Source organism: Calidris pugnax, unplaced genomic scaffold (genome assembly GCF_001431845.1).
Source record: "Calidris pugnax isolate Ruff unplaced genomic scaffold, ASM143184v1 scaffold24, whole genome shotgun sequence".
Lineage (NCBI taxonomy): Eukaryota > Metazoa > Chordata > Aves > Charadriiformes > Scolopacidae > Calidris > Calidris pugnax.
The window spans coordinates 3,403,795-3,422,331 of NW_015090922.1; the positions used below are offsets into that span (position 1 = coordinate 3,403,795).

At 42.8% G+C, this 18,537-nt stretch overlaps 1 long non-coding RNA gene across 1 annotated transcript; it reads left to right on the top strand.

The window, feature by feature from the left end:
• Window positions 1–475: 475 nt before the first annotated feature.
• Window positions 476–13,505, top strand: LOC106892996. Its single transcript, XR_001412961.1, has 4 exons — window positions 476–690; window positions 3,343–3,638; window positions 10,609–10,766; window positions 13,128–13,505. It is a non-coding gene; the product is annotated as an uncharacterized LOC106892996 (long non-coding RNA).
• The last annotated feature ends 5,032 nt before the right edge of the window (window positions 13,506–18,537 follow it).

Sequence of the window (18,537 nt, forward strand, 5' to 3'; positions counted from 1 at the left end):
AGTATTTACAAAGCCTATCACAGCTGTGCCACACAGAGTCTTCTCTTTGTCCATGTTAACATGTAGAGAATAAAACCAACAGCTGGAGGAGGGTTACACACCCTCCTTGGAGTCACACCATTCAGGGAGCAGATGGAATAGAAACACAACTAGATGAGGCCTGGACTGAAGATGCTGCTTGAGGGTACTGGCACAATTTCTGGGGAAAGGAGATGCTCCTTCATTGTCACACTTCCTTCTGCATGTTGTCTTAACACCTCAGAGATGGTAGACACATTGACCATCACTTCAGATTTGAGGAGAGCCATGAAACTGGCATAGAAAGCAAGCCACTGTGTTTTAAGGACTGCTCAAGCCCTTTTTCTGTATTTTAAAAGGCAAAAGCTGTTTTTTATCTATTTTTCATGTCTTCACAGGTATCCAGGTTTCTCTTGTTTGAAATTGACTCTTCTCCAGGATTATGTGACCATTGTACAGTAAGCAGTTTTTATTCTTTTTCTTGTTCAATTTGTGGGATTGCCTGAAGGGAGATCACAGTTTCCTCACAATTACTTTGTGTTTTGTTTACTCCCTGACCTGACTGGGAATGTCCAAAATTTGTCCTGCGGCATTGAGCTGTGACCAGTTGTCGAAGTCACATGGAAGACGTGATGGGTTGATCCTGCAAGGCAAAGTGACCGGGATTTGAGGGTATGTTAGAGGCTTGTTTTTTTCCTTCACTGACACCACTTCACGCAGTTGAAGGGTGACTAGTTATCACGGAATCACAGAATTGTCAGAGTTACAAGGGTTATGTGGCATTAATCTGGTTGCTTAGTCGTTATCTTCACCCCATGACCTAAGCCTGCTGATGTACACAGCCTCCAACCCACCTTAGAAGACCAGTGATATCTACCCTAAATGTTTAAATGACTTTAACATCTGATTGTCTATTTATTTTCAACATATGTTAAAATTGTTGTTGTTTTGGGTTTTTTTTCAAATTAAGCTTTGTTTATCTAATTATCCTTATCTTTTTGTTACCTTTTCTCTTGGTTAACATTAATTATCAATAACTTCTGCCATATAAGTGACTGAATTTCCAAAGGGCTCATTTCACATGTACCCCCTCCAGAGGATTTAGGATTGTCCTTTTGAGTATTGTCCTTCCTCTGCCCAGAGATGCCCAAACCAATTCTGTCCTCCTCTTGCTTTTAAGTTTTTCTGTCCATAAAGGAGTCATATCCACCTCTTGGTACAGTGAACTAAGTTAGCACCACGTCTTTGAAAGTATTTCCATTCTGTGTATGGTCAAGGCCCTATAAGAGTCTCTAGCACAGACGAGCTCCTGGGAATGATGTGTTGCTACCAGAAGGGCATGGGATACCCAGGGAGCCAGATCTGACTTGTTGCACTGGAAGACAGACAATTGTACTCCTAAATGGCCTGTGAAGGCCTTGAAGAGGCATCTTGCTAAGTTGTAAAGGACAATTGATACTCTGTCAGCATGTGAGAGCTTCAAAATAAAAATACCAGACTTACATCCTTTTTCCACGTCCTTGGAGCTTCAAGGAGTAAATGCATTCGTTTCCTTTCATTTTGCATCCGATTGCTTTTAGACATAGTTAGGATCAAATCTTTCCAATGTTGATACCTATGACAAAACTCCCTCTGACTTTCATGAGACAGGGATTTGGCCCATAAGAGTTAGTGTCTGGGGAGGAGGCATTGAAATAAATGGTGGTTGTCAAAGCACATTGGAATTTAGAGCACATTTGTTGCAAAGATAGAAGCTCACTGGGGTATCTGATTGTCAGAGTCAATTTTATTTTCCTTACTGCACATATGCACATACTTGAACCTTGTCATGCTGCAAAGGGAAATACCTCATTAGATTTCGCTAGGGTTTCTTCGGAATTGTTTATACACTACAGTCAATAAAGATATTTTTTTGTTTAATAAATTAAATACTGGAATGGCCTGTTCTATCAGGAAATCGAAGGAAGTGCATTTATCCCTGGTAAAGATGAAGCTCTACTTTATAGGGTGCCGAAAGCCTGCAATGTGCATTATTTTTCAAATAGTTGAAAGATTTATAGTGGTAAATGGGTCCTTTTTCAGTCTCTTGATCATAGTGCCTGCAACAAAGCAAATGTTACAAACAAAAACAAGAGTAAACCAAGAGCATTTCTATGTTCTGTATTTTCAATTATGATTTTAACAGAAATGAATCACTTGTCCTTTTTTCTTTGGAAACAGTTTTACTTCCCTTTTCCCCACTGGACATATAATTTTGATTTATAAACACAGCAATCTGGAGCAAAGGGAAGTTTTAAGCACAGTACCTACTGCTGCTGAGGCCTAGTCTTGTTTTGCTTAGAATTTTTATTTTTATTTCTCTACATTTTCAGATCAATTATTGCTTTCTACTTAATAGACTAAAAACATGGTTGCAGATGACATATTTTGCCCATTCCGAATTCAAACAGGCCTAAGGTTTCATCTTGCACCCAAGGCCTCATTTTATAAACACAGTGAAGAGTTCTTCCAGTTAAAATGTGCTTTTAACTGGGATAAACCTGTCTCCCAATGTTAAGACTTATAAATCTTCTCCACAGGGCTATTTACAATCCAGCTACTGCATGCTTACTTTATTGACTACGAATGAATAAATCAGTTTTCCACATCACCCCATTCTCTTTGCTGATGTTTTGATTTGGTGTCTATCCAAAAGTCTCTGATCATAGACACATGATTATAAAACCATCTCTCGCACTGAAAACTATTTAAGAAACAAGCAATGGAATTAACTTCTTTTAGATATTGTTTTACACTGCACATTTGAACTTGGGGATATACATTTTTCACAGGGCTCAGTTCTGCTGGGCAGAACACTCTGATAAGGCTGCAGAAGCCAAGAAAGTAAATGAGGGGGTTTTTCATCATTCACTGCTTGGCTTGAGTTTCCACAACACAGAATCTATGTCTTTACCTCAGCTGGGGCTCTTTGAGTGGATGCAGGCAACTCTATCCTTTAAAGATTTTTAAATCCTTTAAAAGAGTTTCATAGGGCTGTTTTGATAAAATCAGGATTTTTTTTTTGTATTGCACCACTCAGGTGGGATTTTGCAAAATTGCAAGAGGGAAAAGGATTGGCCATCAAAGCTTTACACTGTTTTTTCCATCCATTTCCTGAGTATTTAGGAAATACAGAAAAGTGTTTTCATTCACAACTTATGCCTGAATTTTGAAAGTCTGTGAGAGATCTCTAGAACTGCTGGGAAACATTTTATACACTACTATAAGAGATTGCCTTGGGTCTCAGCAATAGTGTCTGCCATTCTTCTCTCCCCATCGCTTTAGGGAGAAGAGGCATTTCTAGATCGGGATCTACTCCTTTCCTCCGCGCCCTGGTGGAATGCAGAGCTAGAGGGAGCCTGCAGAATGCAGGCAGCATCTAGTGATGGGAATAACACAAGGACCAGCCTTGCGAGGCATTTGATCTCACAGGAAGAGCGCCCCTGGGAGCTGACAGAATTCAAACCCCAGGTGATGCCTTTGCTCAGTTTCAAAGCCAAGACGCAAACCTGATCCCGCAGCTCATCCGGAGGTGAAAGTCCATGGCAGTGCAACACTTGACGATTCCCCCTGTAGGACAGGTAAGACACAGTTTGTAGACTGTAAAGAGGACAAGTGTCCTTTTTAATTTTAGAGAACAGCAGATAGTTCGGGGGAATGTGGGATGTGCAGAAACCAGTGGATGAGCTGTCTTGCAAGATCTTGTTTTCGTAACTCTTGATCTTGCAGAGATTTATGATATCAGTATTGCCTATTCCAAACAACGTGTCATTTTGTTTATACTCAGCTAAGGCCTGTGCACCTAAAAAGGTTGCATTACATTTCCTGAAACCAAATTCCTATATTTTATTATCTGGGATAGAGAAGGACCATGCTTGCCCACATTGGTCTTCAGATTATCCTCAATCTTATTCCAAGGGAATCAGATTTTTTTGTGCACTTACAGATGTGCCTGGCAATTCTGTCTTAATTATATTAAGTCATTCATAGCATATGTGGAAAATAAATCAGTCACTGAAATGCTAGGTAATATTTAAGTGCATGTGGCTTGTTCGAGTCTCGGTGGTATCACTTGAAGTGTCAAGGAATTGGATTGAATTCACAATTTAATTTCAAAGAGAGAGCCTTTTGAAGGTAACACAGGATTGACTTGAGCTGGTGTCACTGATGATTTTGTGCTGTCTGTCATTTCCCTTCTTTTCCTTTGTGGAGTGAAACATGTAAGAGATGTTCTGTGGGCACATGGTGCCTATCAGGCCCTCGGTGGCAGCCTTGTTACGGGATTTATCTCCCTTCTGCCGTGCCACTGCTGCCCGTCTAACCCCAACCCTGTTCCTGCATCACCTCAGGTAGGAGCACCGTTGCACTGCGGTGTCACTGTGTAATTTGGTGATGGTTTGAGCAAAAGAGAAGCGAGGACAATTTCACTCACTCAATATCTCAGTTGTCCTCTTTGTCTCTGTACTGGCTTTATAGGAGAGTGACAAGGCACTGAGGGAAGCAGCATAAATCAGATGAATCTGGGCCTCTGTTTTGCATTCAGTGTTTTCCTACAACAGCCACCAACAAACAGCACCAAGGCACCAATAATGCAGCTAAGAGAAACTACAAACCAAGCCGGAGAAAGTCCGGCAATTGTCCACTGTAGAGAAAAATGAGAAGATTCAAATTTTGAGGCAGATTATCTCTCTGGGACTATTTCAGATGGGAAAAATTACTCTAGAAAAAGAGAATAGAACATTAAAATCCCAAAGAGCAGTAACAGACAAGACACTAGCTAAAACACCTCCTAAAAATAAAGAATGAGACTTTGTCCTGGAAAACACCAGCAAGTGGCCTGTCACAGAGACAGGGAGACATGGTGCAGAGAGATGGTGAGGATACAAAAAGAATGATGATATCGCAAGTAAAACAACGGTTACAAGGGAAGCTGAAGACAAATGGTAAGGGAGCAAGAGCAACAGATGTTTTCCCTTAAGATCATAAATGAAAACAGAAATCCTGATGCACAGGAGCTTTTCCACAGAAATACATCTATATCAGAGCACAAAACACCAAGAATAAAAGCAAAACAGTCTCCTTTTTGCAAAGAGAATGAAGGCACATAAATAAATTTAGGTAAAATTTAAGGTAAACTACCCAGATATGTGGTGACGGGTTATTGTTTCAAGGGCGACAATCATATCCCTTCCCACCCAGACATGCTGGGTTCTGGTGATGTTTTCATGACTGGCTGCCCAAGGGTGAGGCAACTGGCCCAAGGTTTGGCCTGAGGTGGTGGTTGTGCCATGGTGGGAAGCAGACACAGTGTTACACATGCAGATGCTCTCCCTTAGACATCCGTAACTGGCCGTTACAAAGGAGCTGAAGGGACCTTGGTTCTCACCTGCAGTGTCTGTTTCTGTATCCCCAGGATGCAATTTTCTTGAGCATGTTGTGATGCTCACAATACGTTGTATCCTGGCTTATGTGCAGACAGGTTAGTGCACCCACAAGATATGACTAAAATTTGAGATCCCTGCAGTTTTCATTTTCATTGTGGAGTTTCTGGTCAAGAGCAGGATGATTCCCCCTTGATAGGGCAATACTTTTCAGACAAGGAGGGCCAAATAGCATCCTCTCCAAATCAGTCACCTTTAGTCCTCTCATCAATTAAAGAAAAGCTAAGGCATTCTCCAACGCTCCTACCATGGCTAGGGCAGGCTGACCCTTCCCGTCACCCCCTGCCCACAGCTGCTGCCAGCCCATCCTCTCCAAGGTCTGCTGGGGTACCACTGGACCCCTGGGTGCTGCAGCTTGGGCCCTGAGGTGCCCCTGGGAAGTCACAAAAAGGTGTACGTGAAGTGCCAGAGCACAGACCACATTCCTGTGGCTGCTGCTGTGTAATCAGGTCCCTGCAGGTGAGCCCACGGCTGGAGCTGTGTTGCTGAGGGCATCCACAACCCTGGCTGGATTTCCACTTGGTTCTCTGCTCTTTATTTTTGCCCAAGAACATCCACATTTGATCTCTGCTAAGTTAAAAATGCAGCAAAAAGTGCTTTCTCAGACCAAGTCCCTTTCAAGGCTGACATTATCAGTTTGGAATATTCACAGGGCTATTGGGTATCCGGAAGAGGCGATGGCTGGGATCAGAGTGTCCCGTTCAAGCCTAATCCAAATATCTCCCCAGATTTAGCTCAGCCTATCAGGAAAGGTAATTTAGCACCTGGGGAAGATAGGGTTTGTAGCCTGCATTTGGCAGGCCAGCCAGCCACCTCTGAATGGACCTTCCAGATGAGAGATTCTGTCACAAAAAAAGTTCATGGAGGTGTTAAGTGCAAAAGCATTCCTGAACCAATAGCAAATAAAAAAAAAATATCCCACTGTTGCCAGGAAAGAATAGTTTTCTCTGTGTTTTTCAAAATGTTGTTTGCATAAATAGCTGGGAAAGAAGGAAAATGGGGCGGGGGAAGAGGGGGTTGTGGGGGGAGGAGGACCACTGTGATTTTCACAGTTCTGATATACATGGTGTACATGCAGGAGAACTCTGGAAACCATCTGGTCCTGCTGTCAGTGTGGTGTGTGATTTGCTGGGCTATGGACATACCTGCTGGGTACAGGAGGGTGACAGAGCTTTGTGCTACACAGCATTGTCAGTGGAAGCAAGAATATGTACAGATGTGTGCATGGGGATCACGGAAAGAGACAGCGGATAGAGGTTTAACGGGCCCAAGGGACTTAGGAGCCTGTGCCCCATTTGTGTGACTTCTTGTTGGGGATTCAGTCTGATGTCCTGGCCATAAAATTGCTATTCCTCAGCCCAAGCACTGTAACCGCCTTTGAATGCTGGAGCCAAGGGCTCGTCCTGATGGTGTGGGTTAAGTCTGACCCCAGGACAGCCCCGTGGCCACTGCAAAGCACAGACATGGAGCACAGACACCTTGTCAGGGGCAGGTGGGAGATTGTTATGGCCCATAACTCAGTCTCAATGCCAGCACACAGGGTCCTGCTTCGGGTCTATAAGCATTGTTTAACAGGACTCCCAAATTACTTGGATAACTTGAATGTTTTCTGCCTATTTGGGGGAAAAAAAAAAAAAAAAAGGAAGATAGAAAAGCTGAATGCTCACAGTTTGAACCAACAGGAGAGCTGACCATGAGCAGATTTGTGAAACATCATAGCACTGTTATTGTGGGTTTCCAATTGCAGAAAGAGGAATAAAACTGACACAAGTTATAATCAAAGAAGAAGTAAAGGGCTGGAAAAGAAATAAGGCCGGTCAACATTGTTTCATGAACAATCAGCCTCCTTGCACAGATCTGATTTCATCCTCTGGTGAGATTATAAACTTGCTTGATAAAGGTGACTGCATAAATGTAACAGACGTTTTACAGTTTTTGACTACTACTACACAACATTCAGACTTTCAAAAATTACACACTGTAATACAGCGTGTGAGGTACTAAACAGTGTAAAGAGCCAACCAAGCATCAGGGCCCACAAAAAGCACTCATCAAGACACGGGCATGACCAGAGAGGCTGGATGCTCTAAACTCCTCTTTGGAGTAGTCAGGAGAAATGACTGGCTGCAGAAATCTCTGTGTTTTGGGAAAAAGGACCATCCAGATGTGTATATAGTTTATTAAATACCTGCAAACAATATTGCTTGCCCAGCCGCAAATTCATTAACCTACAATTAAACTCTCCTTGGGACATTTCCAAATTAAACGTTTTGGGGAGGCATTGAAGAGTCATTGGGATTCAGTTTCTCAGATTAAAAAGGGAAAAACCTGCTAGTTTGAGGAATAAACATTAAAGAACACAAATGGGTTTGGGTTTGACTTAGAGCTATTCTTCCTTAAATCTGAACTTCCCAAATTTAAATGCCAATAGCATTTGAAAACCATTCTGAAAAAATATGTCTCCTTCGCCATTATAACACCACTGTACTGAAACTTCCTAGTTTTCCTCCACCGTTTCACAGTAAGCAGAGTTCTCAGTTTAATATACTTCTGTCATGAAACGCTTTGAAGTAGATCTCTCTTTAACAGTTTCACATAACCTGTGAATCATGAGCTTCTTCCAGTATTTTTATTGTTAATTACCATGTAAACAAAATGAAAAATTTTGGGGGTGGGGAGAGCAGAGAAAGAGACACCTTGTGTGTTTATTTTAATATTGTAAGAGGTCCCTCCCATAGGAGAAGGTAAACCACATCACCATTGTGAAAGCTGGTGAGAGTAATGTGAGTATAAACTAAAGTGAAAGAGAGCTGGGTATTTCCACCAGACTTTGATTTCCACAGAGTAGCAAATCAGAGATGGTAATTTCAAAAGTAAAACAAATTTTTCCCAAGAAAGTTATTTATTTTTCTGAAACTATTTTTATTTATCATTTCCCATTGCAGAGATACTGGCTTTTGTCTATGATTTTACTGTAATAGAGATGAAGTTGAATTCATTAGTTACTATAGCTCCTTGATGTTACACACTTCATTTTTGACCAGTTTTTGTTATTCTGGGCTAAAAACCACAAAATAATTTACAGTTAGCTGAAAAAGCAGCTGTATAAAAATCTTGCTTTGTAGCTTAAATTTTAGGCAGAGTGTACATTTTATATAAAAGATTGCGGGGGGTGGGACAACACAAGGACAAGAGAAACCCTGGTTTGTGTATAGTACAGTCCAGTTTGTTCAAACCCAGTGACCAGGGAGGTGTTACTGGATGATGGGAGCACAGAAGGTCAGTGTCTGTCTGGTTGACCACATAGTGAGCAGTAGTCCAAGGGGCTAACAGGATGATTCTCCACTTTACCGGTACAAGGGCGTGGGGGTATAACAACAGGGTAATTTTTAAATTCAGATTTGCATTCCTGATGAGAAAAGAGGGCGCTGAAATGAATGTTGCAGTGATCTACCCAAAAGCATCTGCTTCCCTTCAGTGTCTAAATGACCCACCACCCTTTGTCATCAGCCTTGCAGTCTCTTCCACTGAGCATTGACCTGATTGAGGCTCTTTCTTTCAAAAAAACCTCTTCTTCTCTGTCTTGCTGTATGGTGTGGCCAGTCTAAGTGCTGTGCTGAGCCCCATCAGGCAATACCTCAAAGAAGACTGGAGCAAACCCGCCTGGTTCAGCACCATAACTTTGTATCCCCAGGCTGATGCCTGCAGTACGGCCTGGCACTACCTGGCACTCTTTATCGGAGCCAAATCTTCCTCCCTGTAACTGCTGCTGGGGATTCAAAGTGTTTCTGCTTTCCCTCTCACATCCCTATGGGCTAACCACACACTCTTGCTATTGCTGGTCTGTAACTGCCTTCAAAAGAAAACAAAATATATATATAAAAAAAAGGCTCAGAAATCCCCTAACTAATTTTATCAGCTAGAGAGCTGGCAAGCAGAAGTGTATGTGTTGTAGAACCGAAACAGGTGTGGGCTGAGCATTTTCCACATTTGGTCTTGGCAAAAAGTATCAACAGAGGGTATTAATTCCTCCACACTGATAATGGGAGCTTGGAATACGTTATCTGAAATAAAAATTCTTGGCAGAATTCCTCACATACTCAAATGGGCAAAAAACCCCTGATAATAATGTTTTTCCTTTTTTTTTTTAAATTTATTAGGAATCTTTTCTTAGTGCACTGATTTGTGTGTGAGTTTTATTGAAGGATTTTTTTTGTTTGGTTGGTTTGCTTTACATGTGAAATCATCCTTGCACCTCTCTTAGACAGTGAGCTGGATCCCATGGCTCTGACCCTTGGAGGTCCCCAAATCCATCTGAGTGTTCTACACACCAGCCCACTGGCCACAGGACCAGGATACTTGTTCTGGCTGTGTTTTAGGAGAAGAAAGGATGGTCCTTTTCTCCTCTGAAAGACAAGATTTGCTGCTGGATTTCATGCACTGACTCCCAGACAGACAGACGGCCTCTGTGCCATGCCAGGGGAGAGATCAAGGTCTCTCCTGTATGGTCTGTGATCTGTGTGTGGCCTCTCACCAAAGCTGGGGGTTTAGGGCTCACAGAAACCAGGCAAAGCAGCAGGATGTTCATAGATTTACAGATACTCAAGAAACACGGTTCTTCAGACCTAAACTATGTTTCAGTGGTTTCTTCCTGTTACGTTTTTTCTGTAAGGAGAAATAGTACAACAGTAGTAAATTATCTTTGGGGTTTGGATTTTAAGCTGTTTTTTTGTTTGGTTTCTTTTTCCTATTTCGCCAGTTATGCTTTGGTAAATAGGACCGTAGAGTTTAAATAGTGCAACTGAAGTTTATACTCAATATGATGTTTATCCCAGTCTGAAGTCTGAATATTTGAGACATGGATGTTGTACCCCAATACATGTCGTGAGTCTAAGTGCCCTGTAAACATTACATTTCCATCCTGTTTGAGATCAAACCGCTCAGCTCATTTCTGGAGTTCCCAAAATCCTCCAGTAACTGCTCTCATTTTCAGCAGTATCATTTGTTGTTATCTAAGATGAGGGCTGGACTCGGTTCCTTTCAGGTCTTCAGCATCATAACATCTTCTGCATAGTTTGGTTAATTTAATGCTCTTTAATTTTGCCTTCAGATTTGCTTTGATTCCGCTGCGCTTGCTTTGGTGACATTTTCCGGAGGCGTTCTTCTCCGCGCCGGCTGAATTCACCTCCCTCCACACAACAACGCTCCTCAAGTCACTTATCCCCCAACTCAGCGTCTTGGTAGCAGGTCCCATTGGAAAAGCCAACGGTAAACGGGCTGGGGGGAGAGGGGGGAGGAATTCTCAATGAAAAGCTCAGCCACGTTTATTTCTGCACGTACGGGCTTCAGTAACCTTCTTCATTGGGTGGCCAAAGAGAATGCAGTGGGAAGCCCGTAACCCGTAGATGGCCAGAGGATCCGGGCTTATTCCGAGGCGGCGCTCGGGAGGGGTGGGGTGATGCCAAGGGCCCGACGTGGTGCTTTGCCATATGAAATCCCAGCAGCTTCTGCCAGCTGCAGCAGGACTGGGCTGTGTGGGCGCCAAGCCGCGGGGCCACACACAGCCTCCGAAGCTCAGCACCCACACGGCCAACCAGGGCTTTTTTTTTTTTTTTAAAAAAAAAAAGGGAAGGGAAAAAAAAATGCTGAATCAGACTCTCGGAGCCTAACCAAAAAACATGCACATAAACTATAATTTTTATTATAAAAACTCTGGTTGGGAACAGAGATGCTGTAGAAAAGCTGGAGAAGGGGGGAAATATTCCTCGTGTTAAAAGCAAGCTGGAGTTCATGGCGTTTGACCACAATAGTTTTCTTGGCTGCTACAGTTCTATGACTGATTTAAGAGGGTTTAAGGTTAATAAACCATAGTTGCATGTTATTATCTGTGCAGCTCTTGCACTCTCACTAGCAATGCCATTTATTCCTAGATTTATGATGATCACCGTACAAGTATAGAGGTTATGGGTTTTTTAGGAACATTTGCTGGTGGAAGGAAAAAATGAGAGAGCGGGGGGGAGAGAGACTTGATCTTCTAACCTGTAGTGCTGCTACATCTAGGCCATAAAAGGCATTGGTCCATAACCTGGCCCAAAAGCTAGAATGCACAAAAAAACCCCCAAACTTCTCCTCACCTAACAAGCATGACCATAAATTCAAATGTATCAAACAGCATTGCTGGTCTCAACATGACTGACTGATGGGTGGGTCACTAAAACTGTGGGTAAGTACAAGAAGAAATAGCAAAATTAAAATGCTGTCCCTTGGCAAGAGAGGTGGTGTTTGCCTTTCATAAATTCCACAATAATTGGGTTTTCTTAAAGAGAAAAAAATAGGGTGGTGCATCTTTTTCTTTTTTCTTTTTTCTTTTTTCTTTTTTCTTTTTTCTTTTTTCTTTTTTCTTTTTTCTTTTTTCTTTTTTCTTTTTTCTTTTTTCTTTTTTCTTTTTTCTTTTTTCTTTTTTCTTTTTTCTTTTTTCTTTTTCCCTTTCATTGCTTCAAGGCTTTAAAACCATACTATAAAAGCTGAAGGATATTAATCCGTCATAAAAAGCTTAACACACGATGATATAAATGGCAGGAAAATGATCTACAACAGTGTTAAACCACAGAATAATTATTAATTATTAAAGCCTTAGCTCCAAAATATTCTAAAGGACTTTTCCTGCTTTCTGTTAGTTCAGGAAGAGAAAAAAGTAAGAAAGAAAGAAAAGCCTATAGTCCGTTTCCAGTCTCTCATGCTTTCTGAGCTGAACTCTGCATACAAATCTATATTTGTAAGACACCCTCATCTACCAGTTAATCAAAGCCCTGGAAATTCAAGGAAACCTGTGTTTATGGAAATCTGGCATTTCTGTAAAGTTTTGAATGAGAGCTAAATAGAGCAGTTCATCTCATTGAAACTAATGGCTTCTGCCAAGTGGTTTTGCAGCGCTGGGTCTTCTGGCACAGTCAGCATTTAGGAATTCATTTATGAGCTGGGTTAGCTGGAGACTCTGGAATTCAAATTTATGTCTAAGACTTAGTGGTTTATTCCTGATAGGTCTCTGTAAAGAAATTGTAATCAATTTACCAAACTCGAACTTTGTAATATGCAGAATAGAAAGCTAGCCTTTTTTGCCTTTTTTTTCTGTTCATGATTTAGGGCTTGGGTTTTTTTTTCCCCTTTCCCCAGTGGACAATTGCAAACTGTACACATGTACATTGTGTGGCTGAAGGGGGCTTCTTAATCACCCATTCATACTTGCTTTTGAAAAAGCTTTGTCCTTGTGCTCTTGACTTCCTACGGGCCTGATCCTGCTCCCGCTGGAAGTGCTCACATTTTCCTGCGGGGGAACAGAATCTCACTTCAGATGAAGTCACAGTTGCACATAAAAGGCAGAGAAAAGTGTGACTTGTCACACAAGTTGATTTTATTTCAATCAGTGTTTGCACGAACAGGCAGCCAGGGTCCATTAAGTACTTGGTTGATTTGCTTAAAAAATGTATGTCTCCAGGAGCTGGCCAGCATATTTGAATATTGGCTTTTTTTCTGAGTCATAAAAACCTAGACATTTTTAGCAAGCAATGAACAAGAATTGCTCTACCCTTTCAATGCAACTATAAATTTGTTCCTTTTTTCCCCTTTTAGAACTCCTTTGAAGAACTCATTGAATAAATTAACAACTTGGAAAGCTGCCTGCCGTTTTTGTTGGCTTTGGGTTTCAGGGAGTTGCTTGGTAAACAAAAGTCAATGGATTCAAACAGTAACAAAGTAATTTAAATGATTAATCAAGTGCTAAAACTAGCTTAACCTCTCCTGTTTTACAAACTCTATATCACCCTCACTAAACTAATAGAGGAATAAGACACCCGTCTGGAAATCTCATCTGAAATATTAGATTGAGAATCAAAAATTCAGCCAAGCAGTGTGGTTTGTAGGGATATCCTGGCGGATAATAAATTGCATTAATCTTACTTAAATTTTCCATCTAAATCATGTCCTGAGACCATATTGCACTGAAGGGAATGTGCCTCGCTTTGAATGCATTGTGCTACTGAAAAGGTTATTAAAAGGGGAGAAAAAAAACAGATAATGACTTTTCTTGTTTTTCTTCTGACTACTTTTTCCAATATTGAGGAACCTACGTTAAATATTCTGGCACCTAATGAAGAAAGTCTGCTTTCTCCTGCCAGTGCCTATGTTTTCTAATAGAAGATAAGAAACTCACATACTCAGAACACTTGAGGCAATTTTTTTTTCTTGCCAGAAATTATATGTGTGGACAAAAATAACCCCAGAGTTTTCCCAGCATCGTCAGAGCTAAGTATTTTCCTTGTCTTGCTCATTCAGAAGAATTTCACTTTTCCAGCTACCCAGAGTATGAAAACAATATCAGAAAAGCTCCCCTGGGTTTTTTCATCGACTTGCAAATCTGAAAGAAGTCCAAAGGTTATGAAGTCCTGCCCATCTTTGCTGCTTCTGCCCACCGCCTACCATACCAACGTCATTTCCTAAGTCTTAAATGAAGTAGAAGACACTACAATGAAAGGTGGAGTTGCTGAAAAGCACAACCACTCATTAATTGGGAGTGGTGCCATCAGCTGCACCGATGGGTGGGAAGTGGAGCTCCTCAGGCAGGACCATGGCTCCACGTTGTGAGGTTGTCATCAAGGCTGACAGAGGGGACCACGCCAACATCCTGAGATTGGGCACATGCCTGGATCGGGGCTGCGATGGGCAGGGGCAGCCCTGGGGCTCCTGCTCAACTCAAACAAGTGGCCAGACACGGGGTCATGCCAGCGTGGCGGTGTGGAGACCAAGCCGGCTGGTGTCTGAGGAAGCTGCTTCCACGGGGCTTCGGTGTCTTGCCTGAGGTCCTCACTCATCTGAAGGATTAGCGAGTACAAATTGAGGAGGAAACTGCTGCCACTTGGCACCAGAAAAGCCATGGATGTACTGTCAGTGCGGGACAGAGCCACGGTCATGGTTCTGTCTGGGGAGACAGGAGGGGACAGAGAGATGACAGAAGAAGTCCCCAGGAATCAGCAGGCCGACCTGATGTGCCGGTTAGACAAGGCGGCAACGTGGCTGCTGCCAGAGCTGTCCACAGAAAGATGTGATTATCACCAAACACATCAGCAACCACATCATTCAGAACCGAGAGGAGAATTATTTCCAAAGACCGTTACACAACATTACGCAACGTCGTGCTGATGGGCAATTTTGTCCTCTTCCTATGAAAATGTGGCCTTGGAAGCCCTGAAAAGTGTTTGGCAGCTTCTGCCAGTATTTCGCCCCCAGTCCGAAGTCTTAGAGCGCTGTGAGAACAGGAGTGCACCAGGCTGGTCTGAAATGAGCCTTTCACAAAGGCCGTCCACTCCGCAAACACTGTTGGGACTGTCTGTCCCAAAATAATGTTTTTCACTCGTTCTGCAGCATCAAAAGCCGAAGATATGTCAGATCTATTTTCCACACAAATTGTTTTTGCACAACTAGGAAAATACTGAACCAGCAAATTCTTCTTGGGAAACAAATTCCCATTAAAATCAATGAGGCAAGCTTCCCACTTGTTTCTGTGGAGTTTTGTTATGTATTAAACAGCCTCATTTCACTTGTATTTAGGAGTAACAACAATTTAATATGCTGCTGCTAAGTCACAAATCAAGCATAAAAATGAGTCATCTGAGCTCAAAGTTTGTACATTTCTTTATACAACTGTTGCAGTCATCATCCAACCTGGCTTTTAAAAATTCTGGTAAATCACAATTGAAGTTGTGCTTCAGATGTAGTAAATACTTTCAAGGCACCTGAAGAGTCTTTATTCTTCCCTGAAGTCCAGACACACAGAAGTGGAAAAAGGAGGGGAGGGAGGCAATTTAAGAAACAATGAGGCTTTTAAAAATCAATTTGTTCTCATTTAAGGTCATAAACAGTGAAATAGCAATCTGACTTGATTTCAGGAGAGGATTAATGTTGCCTGGGTGGGTTTGCCATTCCTTTTTTTGCCTTAACCCATTTGGATTTGCTCTGAGTGCAGCCTTAACTGGGGCTTGCAAAGCCGGAGTTGGGGTAAATGTATTACCATGTTGGGCTTCTCATCCTCTGGGCACAGACACTTGCTCTCAGTTTTGGCTTCATTTTGATGTAAGGTTTTGTTCTTTTTCCTGTCTGGGAAGGTATCGTAGATCTATATGCTTGAAAGATTTAGCCCAGTTCTGAACTGTTGCAGAAATTCAGCAAATTCCAATTCAGAACTAGAATTTATCCCCTTATGAGTAATACCATGAACGGGACCCCATCGCCCAGCCACCTCCAGGCTTGTGTCCTGTGTTTGGGGTTACCTTTTCTGAGAGAGGGCCAGGGCGAGCAGCAGGAACCCCTTCCACCCCTGGGTCTCCTGCACATTGAGTTTTGGGGTGCAGAACTAAGGTGCCAGCACAATCCTTACCCAGCTCCAGGGAGTTCCCCCTGCCCAGAGCATGGTGTGAATGGCACTGCTGTCCCCATCCCTCAGGAGCAACACGGAGGTCGGGACGTGCACCAGGAGACCATCTCCTACAGCTCAGTGCTGTTCCTGCACCCAGTGGCGTGGATTCACAGAGCTCCCACTGATCTCCAGGATCAGCTTCCTGCCAGCCCTAAAGGGCTCATCTGGTTTTAATGCCCAGAGTGATTTGTTTTCTTTATGGACAGTGTGGTTGCAAAACCATGTTGTTTAAGATTAAGCTTCTTTCATCTGGACAATGGCAGCAGCAACAACAACAACAAAGAAAAAAATGCTTTTGAAAATAACGAAAAAAAATCAAGTAACTTTTTTTTTTTCTGTGTGTGTATAAAAGAAAGTAATTACATCCAGGCATCCAGGCTGACCACAAATGCCAAGTTTGTGCTTGATGCAGTTTTAACTGGTTGAAATATTATTTCTAAATAAACAGAGTTTAAAATGGAAATTCTGACAAAGCTTTAACTATATTGCTATTACTATCATGTTAAATCATTGTTATTGTCCTAGTGGTGTCAGTGCATGGCTACGATTGCCTGTGGAATGATGAAAGCTCAAACCCAAAAAACTCAGCTTCTCATATAAAACTTCGGAGTATTCATCTAGAGGAGAATTACACCCACCCAACTTTTTAGCATGAAGTCATACTGGATTTGTTGTAATAAACGAGTTATTAGATGTAGCTTCTCTCCTAAATCATTTACATGCTCTGCAGCTATTCAAGGACCTCTGGTTTATTTTCAGTACCCATACCTTATCTTGGGTGTTCATCACAGCAGTAATAGTTGGTGCAGTGATTTAATAGAGTGTTGTCCACACTGACCTTTATTTCTTGTTTTGCTGGAATTTTTTACTGGAATCTTTCAACAGGGATTTTTTTTTGGGTGTCAGCTGTTGCAAAAAGGCTTCAGCAAGGTACAAATGGTTAGATTTGGTTTAGATAATTTATTTGAGTATTAGCGCGTTTGGAAACCGTGGAATTAACTTGGTGAAAGTGTGACTATGGTAATAAAACCGGACCATGCAAAGCTGGACTCTCTTAGCTGAAAAGACATTTTCTGTCTCACGTGGACTCACAGATTTTTATTAACAAAATTAAATTCACGCTCTTCTCGTCTACTGTCACTGGGCAGCATCTACCACAAATATTTATGATGGTGTGCTCCAGCTCCTGCATATCATAGTCATGCAAGCAATAAGTAGGAACACCCTCTAGTTTCTGCTGAGAGATCATTCAACTGGGCCTCCTCATTGAAAAGCGCCAGGGACAAAAGGGAAGAAAAGCAAAGTTTCTGTCCCAAAGGGCTCCTGGTGCTGCCCACTGGTGGCTCAGAGCCCCACTGCCCCGGGCGAGGGAGCTGGGACCCACATCGGGCACACAAACCCACTGCTCCTCCAGAGACAGTGTTGCTGCACCACCTTCAGCATCATCTGCCAGCATTTCCACCGTGAAATAGACAATGATTTTTGCATGTGCATGCAAAAAAGTTCATGTTATGGGCCCAAAGACCTGCACAGGTTACAGATTTTAAAACTGTTTGTAGGTTTAGGCGCTTCTTTACCATTAACATCCAAATCTTGCTGTCTCCCCAGCTCCTTACTGTCACCTTTTACAGTCCATCAGGACTGGGTGGTTCCTGCTGGCCTGGTGGTTCTGTGGAAACCCAAAAGCGAAGAACGGACCCATCCCTGGAGCCCATGGGTGCTGCAGTCCCCCTGGCTGTGCAGGCGTATGTGAGCACCAGCTGTCCTGCCCTGCACCACCGCGAGCGAAGGTGCTGCTGGTGCAAATCCATCATTTTAAGTGGAACGCTGACAGGGGGTTATTTGTGGAAGCCCGTGTCTGAGGAATATGTGTATACACGTAGCGCAGCTCATGGGAGGACACAGACATCGCCGTCAGAGAGCAAAAGCATCCAGCAGGCTTTGTGCAAAGCCACTCTTTTTGTCTTGGAGGAACCGAGGCTTGAAAGATCCTTGGCAGTAGGTTGAAAGCTCACTTTCTCGTCTAATCGCTGGTGAAAACGACTGTGGTGTCCAGGTGTTCCAGCTGGACAGTTTGCCTTGTTCTGTGCATTGCTACTTCCTTCCTGAGACAAGAACGAAACCCTATCAGCCTACTGCGATGGCCACTAGGAGGAATATTTCTTCCCCTTCTGTGTCAGTTTGTATTTCTCACCCCTTCTGTCTCCCTGCATTTGCCTCGTTACATCCCTCCTTTCCTCTGGGAGGGCGACAGACGGGGTCCAGTGCCTGTTTGCCCCCCTTGCCTGTGAATGACAAGCCAAGGCAGAGCACGAATGGACAACACTCCTTGACCATCCTCATCTCTGGACACAGATGGACAGATGGGTTTGGACAAGGGAAGGAGGAAAAGCTGGAGGAACTAAAACCGTCACCAGCCTTTCCTAACCCACTACTTCCAGTACCCCTCGTTTGGAAATTATTACTCATGGCTACGGGGCACCAGCCACTCTGGCAGCAGCCCCCAGAGACTCCAGGGTCAGAACATCCCTGGGGCCAGGAGCATCCTGCTGCCGGGAGGCTTCCCTGCAG